Source organism: Cololabis saira, chromosome 24 (genome assembly GCF_033807715.1).
Source record: "Cololabis saira isolate AMF1-May2022 chromosome 24, fColSai1.1, whole genome shotgun sequence".
Lineage (NCBI taxonomy): Eukaryota > Metazoa > Chordata > Actinopteri > Beloniformes > Belonidae > Cololabis > Cololabis saira.
The window spans coordinates 26168172-26175435 of NC_084610.1; positions in this window are offsets into that span (position 1 = coordinate 26168172).

Genomic DNA, 7264 nt, shown 5'->3' on the forward strand with positions numbered 1-7264 from the left:
AACCAAAGGTTAAATGTTCTACGAGAACCGGTCTCAGCGTGAAGGGTTGGTGGCGTGGTGGGTTAGTTCACGGCTGTAAGGACCAGGAGGACGGTGCACGCCGGTTCAAACCCCACACCGGGACCTGGAGCCCTTAAATCTGGTGTCACTGTGGTGGAGAAGAGGAGGTGAGGGAAAGGGGAGGAGGTGAGGGAAAGGGGAGGAGGTGAGGGAAAGGGGAGGAGGTGAGGGTGTCTCCTCCCCGAAATACTGGGACACAAAGGTTGGAGGTTATGGAGGAGGAAGCAGGAGCAGAGTGGGTTTTACTGCTCAACATGAGACTACAGTTAATTATGTAAGAAACTGTTACCAACTTCGTTACTAATTACATAACTCAGTTTCTTTCTTCTTACGTAACTTAGTTTCTTTCTACTCATGTACGTACGTAACTTAGTTTCTTACTTAAGTAACTTAGTTTCTTACGTAACTTAGTTTCTTACGTACGTAACTTAGTTTCTTAAGTAACTTAGTTTCTTACGTAACTTAGTTTCTTACGTACGTAACTTAGTTTCTTACGTAACTTAGTTTCTTACTTACGTAACTTAGTTTCTTACGTACGTAACTTAGTTTCTTAAGTAACTTAGTTTCTTACGTAACTTAGTTTCTTACGTACGTAACTTAGTTTCTTAAGTAACTTAGTTTCTTACGTAACTTAGTTTCTTACGTACGTAACTTAGTTTCTTAAGTAACTTAGTTTCTTACTTAAGTAACTTAGTTTCTTACGTACGTAACTTAGTTTCTTAAGTAACTTAGTTTCTTGGATTAAAAACTGAGCCATCATAAGTTGAGTCTCCATCACTTTGACCCAGATCCTCCCAGGGGATTGAACTTGTGTCCTCTGACTCCCCAGGCAGCTCTCTGACACCCTGAGCTACGCTGTCGGTAGATCGCTGGAGACCACGTCTCTCCAGTGTTAGCGTCGCTCCACTGGCTACCTGTAAACTTCAGAATCCAATTTAAAATTTTATTACTTGCATATAAAGCCCAAAACGGCTTAGCTCCGCATTATTTGCAAGACCTGATAGTGCCTTATGTTCCTGGCAGAGCTCTCTGTTCTCAGAGTGCGGTGGACGTTAAAACTGGATCCATAAGTTGTGTCTCCACCACTTTGACCCAGATCCTCCCAGGGGATTGAACTTGTGTCCTCTGACTCCACAGGCATCTCTCTGACACCCTGAGCTACACTGTCTATAGTTTCCTGGGTTTCTTTCAGTCTTTTCTATCTACATTTAGAGTCAAAACCACAAAAGTCTTTCAGCTGAGTCTCAAACCCTCGACCTCTGGATTACAGAGCGGTCTTCTAACCCTCTGAGCTACTTGTCCCACACAGGGAAATGTGTTTTTTGAAGCTTTACACTTCAATGTTGGTGGTTGATTTTAGTCAAAATGCTTTGCCAAAGGAAACTCAGTGAGGGACTTGAACCTGGGACCTCCAGGACACCAGGGATCATGTTAGTCCACTGAGCTTTTTACCAGCTGGTCTGGATGGTTTTCCATCGTGTTAGGCCACGTTTCCACAGAGCTCAGGATATTTCCCCTTCTACGTTTTGAAAAATCCCATCATTTCCAGGAACCTGCATAAATATCTGTTAAGGTGCTATGAGCAAATGACTATGAGCAAATGACACCAGTAACTTCCAGATTGACGTTTTGACTTTTTTCTCAAAATTTTGACCTTTTTCTTCACATTTCGACTTTTTTTTTTTTCAGTGCGTTAAAAAAATTGTCGGCTGTCCAACGCGTTAACTTGGACAGCCCTAATTTTGATGTATCATATATTTATTTCATTAATACCCTGCCCCCGCCCGAAATGAATAGGAAATAGGAAACAGAGACCTTTAATCCATGTTAGTGACTTTGTATTTTATGTTATTTATTATTCATCTTAAGTTTTGTATAGATTGTTCTAAAATTTTACACTTTTAGGCATTTCTTACTTTCTTTTAATCTTTTAGTTTTTAGCTCCAGTGTTTCCTCAGGGGGGTCGTCCACACTGGGAGGTGTGTCTGCTCCGCCCATGGGGGTGTCGTCATGGGGATCCCTCAGGCCTGGGGGGCTGGGGGTGGGACTCCACCTTCTGTGTGGGGTCTGTCCGGGTTGGGGGGGTCTCTGTGGCGATGCTCCTTGTGGTCATGGCCGGTGGAGCCTCTCGGTGTGGACGGCCACCCATAGGTAGTGTTTTCCTCACCTGGATCGTTAGTGCTAAGCCATGTCACCAGTCCACTTACTGTGTGTGTGTGTGTGTGTGTGTGTGTGTGTGTGTGTGTGTGTGTGTGTGTGTGTGTGTGTGTGTGTGTGTGTGTGTGTGTGTGTGTGTGTGTGTGTGTGGGCGTGTGTGTGAGTGTATGCACATGTGTATGAGTGTGAGTGAGGGTGTGTGTATGTGTGGGGGGTGGGGGGTGGGGTCGTATGGGATGTTTTAAATTGTACTTTTGATTGTTATTTTATTTTTGTATGTAAAGCACCATGAGTTGCACTTACACTGCATGAGTTGGTGCTATATAAATAAATAAAGTTTAAGTAAAGTTTAAGTTTAAAAGAGTTTTCCACCCACTGTTTTAATTCCCAATTTCGATTTTCAAACACATCAATGAAATCGGAAAACGGATAATGGATAACGGATAACGATCCGTTTTCCGTTTTTTATTTTCAAAACAAAAGATGGGAAACGGATTATTTTGGATTATTTCTCTATTTTTATTTTGTCATTTCAAAACAAAAAACGGATGGCCGCGAAGTCCACGGACCGTGTACCCTAGGGCGTAGCCTACACAGTGACGCGGTACGGTTGGTGTAACGCGGAACCATAAATCAACTTTGACACGTGACGAGTGCGCGCAGGGAGGAGTTTTCTAGTTAAAATGTCTCATTTTTAGTCAAAAAATCAAGTAAATTAAAAAAATCAAGTTTCACGTCGATAAGTAGAAAAATCTGCCAGTGGAACAAGATTTTTTTGCTTGTAATAAGAAGATAAATCTTGTTCCACTCGCAGATTTTTCTACTTATTTTAAGTGAAAATTTACTTGAAACAGGTGAAAATTGTCAAATGACAAGTTATTTTTCTGGTAATGACTCTTCTTTTAAGTTTAATGAGATTTTTTTTACTAAAAATGAGACATTTTAACTAGAAATAAGACAAATATTCCTGGTAAGATTTGGAGTTTAGTGCGATCTTGGTAAAGGAATGGAAACATGCTAATGCTAACTTGTCTTGTCTTGGGAAAAGGTTATTTTTGAGTCCAGGCAGTTTGGTTGTTTAGACACAGTTATATTCCTGAATAATAAAATTATTAAAATAAATTGTGTGTTAATCTGTCCTCTACTTTCATCCAGGCAACATCACGATGCATTTGGTCATCACCCTTTCTCATAGACCAGGGAATGTTAACCAGTGGTCCGCGGCCCTCTGGTGGTCTGTGGTGGTATTGCAGTGGGTCCGGGAAATTGTAAATGGAAAACAATAATAATTAAAAATTAAAGCTGCAAGCAGCAATGAACGGGCCCTCGCACTCACGGCCACCGCCCCCCATAAGCATATCAGACATGACACCACCCACAACTTCCTATGTCAAACCATTCAAAAGTTATAGCAGAGAAAATTATTCTAGGGGGCGCTGTTGAGCCGTTAGGCCACGCCCATTAATGCAAACCATGAAATATCAAATTTATCGCCAGGCCTGGCTTGCATGCAAAATTTGGTGACTTTTGGAGAACTATCAAATATGGACCAATCAGATGAAGGAGGGGCGTGCTTGTTGGCGTCTAGCGTCGCCACGGTAACACTTTTGAAAGAGAAAAGTAATGCGTGTAGTCGCAGGATGGAGACGCACATTTTGATGTCTAACACATCTGGGTGCACGTTACGGTTCGGGCTGAATTAACTGTCGAAGGAATGGCATAAATTGCGCCAAAATTACGCAAATTCAAAATGTTCAAAATGGCCGACTTCCTGTTCGGTTTCGGCCATGGCGCCAAGAGACTTTTCTTTAAGTTGTGACATGATACAGGTGTGTACCGATTTTCGTGCATGTACGTCAAACCGTATTGTGGGGCTTGAGGCACAAAGTTTTCTAGGGGGCTGTTGAGCCGTTAGGCCACGCCCATTAATGCAAACCATTAAATATCACATTTATCACCAGGACTGGCTTGGTGAAAAATGTGGTGACTTTTGGGGCACGTTTAGGGGGGAAAAGGCCTTCCCTTTGTCAGAACAATAAGAAGAAGAAGAATTCCTACAGATACATTAGGGCCCTAGCACTGTAGGTGGTAGGGCCCTAATAAGTCTGAGAGGATGGAAGAGGAACTATTACAGAATAAAACCACATACTAGCAGCAGCAGGAGTTCCAAAGGTGTACTAGTACTAGCTGGTGAAGTATTCACATTAAAGGAAGTACTATAGGGGAACATGTCTGATCTGATCTATGTCTCCCTCTGGTGGCTGAAACGTGTTACTGCAGCAAACTTCATCTTCAGGTTTTATTCAACAACAAATAAACTTAGATTTAAACAAACAGATTTTTCCTCTTTTATTGTGGATATCCAAATATATTTCCCTCTGAAATATAAAAGTTTAGATAAGAGTATTTCTGGTCCTGATACCTACCTGGTGTTGTGATTATTTCCTTCGGTGCAACATCTGATGGTTCTTATGTATAGCTGCTTTCTAGGACTTTAGCTGATGAAAGTTAGAAAATAAAAGTTGTAATCGGTGTGAAATATAACCATGGAGACCAGAACAGTTTCCAGTGAGTTAATTTATTGATCAGCCTAAGCTTTACAAGGATCTGGAAACACAGTAAATGCAAATACACTTCCAGGGAACAGAAAAGGTGCAATCAGAGCAAGTTTTTAGTTAAATACATCAACTCCTTAAACAACAGCCGTCAGAAACACTTGGCTTCACAATATGTTAGTTTGCTTGTTAAAGGATATTCACAACGTGACGACTGTTGGTAACAGAAACGGTTCACAAATAATAATAATATAGTGAAATAATAATTTCACTATATTATTTTGAAATAACTAAGAAATAAATAACTCAAACAGGCATTTAAAGTAGTTGTATTGTGTTCGTTATGTCTTCAGATAGATATACTATTTAGGCATAGGCACTTAAAGTGGTTAAAAAAAGAAATTGCAACAGCTCAAGCAGAAAACAAATAATTTTAGCTTGTGTAATTTATTCTGTCACCAGAAACACAGCTGGACATGAAGCACCAGCATTTTTCAGGTATTTCATGACAAACCGTGTCCGATAACAGAGAAACCAAACAAGCTATAATAAATATGGATAATATCAACTTCATTGAACTAATATAACACTTTTAAATTTCAGCTGAAATATCCAAAACACTGAACACTGGTTGTGCACGTGTATGGGGGTGTGTATGAGTGTGTATGAGTGTGTATGAGTGTGTATGAGTGTGTATGGGTGTGTGTGAGTGTGTATGAGTGTGTATGAGTGTGTATGAGTGTGTATGGGTGTGTGTGAGTGTGTATGAGTGTGTATGAGTGTGTATGAGTGTGTATGAGTGTGTAAGAGTGTGTATGAGTGTGTCTGTGTCCGTGTGTAACGTGTCTGGAGATTCAATGATCTGCAGGTTTTCCCAGCACACGGTTGACTGGAGATGGAAGGATACGAGCGAGGATCACTTACAGAGTTAAAAACATAAACGTTACAACACTTTTAGTCTGACGATCGTGTACTTTAACAGTGACGTCTGTAATAGGTGGAATGGTAATTTTGTTTTACAGTAGGGGAGGTGGGGGGGGGCAGAGAAGTGTCAGTGCAGTGTCAGTTTTTACATTGTCTCGAAAGAAAAGTTAATTTACTTCAGGAGTTTTAAAAACCAAGGCTTTGCTAACGCTACCGCTACTCTTCGACGCCATGCTAATTGTTTGATAGTATCACACCAGGCGCATGTGTTAATTAGATGACATGACCACTGGGATAAAGTTCACCGGGGGGAAAATGTAATAATGAGAAAAATAAATAAATGAATTTGAAAAAAATCGATCTTTAGACATAATCGATTTTTAGGAATTAATATGAGAATCGATTTAGAATCGGAAAATCGATCTTTTCAACACAGACCTACTAGAGATGTCTTATGGAAATGTCCTACTGCTCCCACGACCTGAACCCGCAAAAAGGTGGATGGATAAATAAAGTAGCTAAAGAAAGGCATTGTATATATAATTAGAAGTCCCACTAAATGCAGTAATGGATAAATTAATTAAACAGAAAGGTCATTATCTATCTAATCAGGTATTCCTTCACTTATTTTCTATTACGGCATCATTATGTTTGGTGTTTAAATAATCAGTTCGAATTATGTGTTTTGTTCCATGATTTAACATAATGACTTGGATTTATTTAGCTCCTTCAAGGCACCCAGAGCTTTACAGATATCATTATTCATTCATTCACGTCCTCACTGGTGGTGGTAGCTATGTTTGTAGCCACAGCTGCTACGTTTGTAGCCACAGCTGCTACGTTTGTAGCCACAGCTGCTACGTTTGTAGCCACAGCTGCCCTGGGGCAGACTGACAGAAGCGCCAAACGGCCCCTCCGACCACCACCAACATTCATACACACTCACACGGGGCAAGGTGGGTAAGGTGTCTTGCCCAACGACACTACGACAGCAAACTGGGACAGAGCGGAATTCGAACCGCCGACCTTCCGATCATTGGACGACCCGCTCTACCACCTGAGCTACTGCCGCTACTAACGACTATATTAGTAACTGGATTCTTCAGTGATACGTTTGTTCTTTTTCTTCTTCTTCTTGTGAGAGATGTGTAGCAGCTGTCGTGACGCTGACGGTCCAACCCGACTGAAGTTTCTATCAGCAGAGCAGCAGACAGAGAGCAGAGAGGACGACCAGTGGGGGGAGCTTCAGTCCTGCTGCTCCGCCTGATGGAGGATCAGTTGTTCCTGCAGGTTTATCTGAAACACAGAGACCACGAGGTCAGTTCATCACCTGGAACAAGATGTTTGTAGAGGAGCTGCTGAACATACAGATGTTCCTCACAACATTCTCTCTGAACTTACCTGAAACCGTCAGGTCGATTACCATACGATACGACACCGTGGCGAGGTAACAATCATATCTGCCTGTGTCGTTCGTCTGCAGGTTCGTCATGAAGATGGAGAAGTTCCTGTTCCCGTACTCGGCAGGGAAGCTGGACACTCGACCTCGGTACTTCTTATCCTGAGAC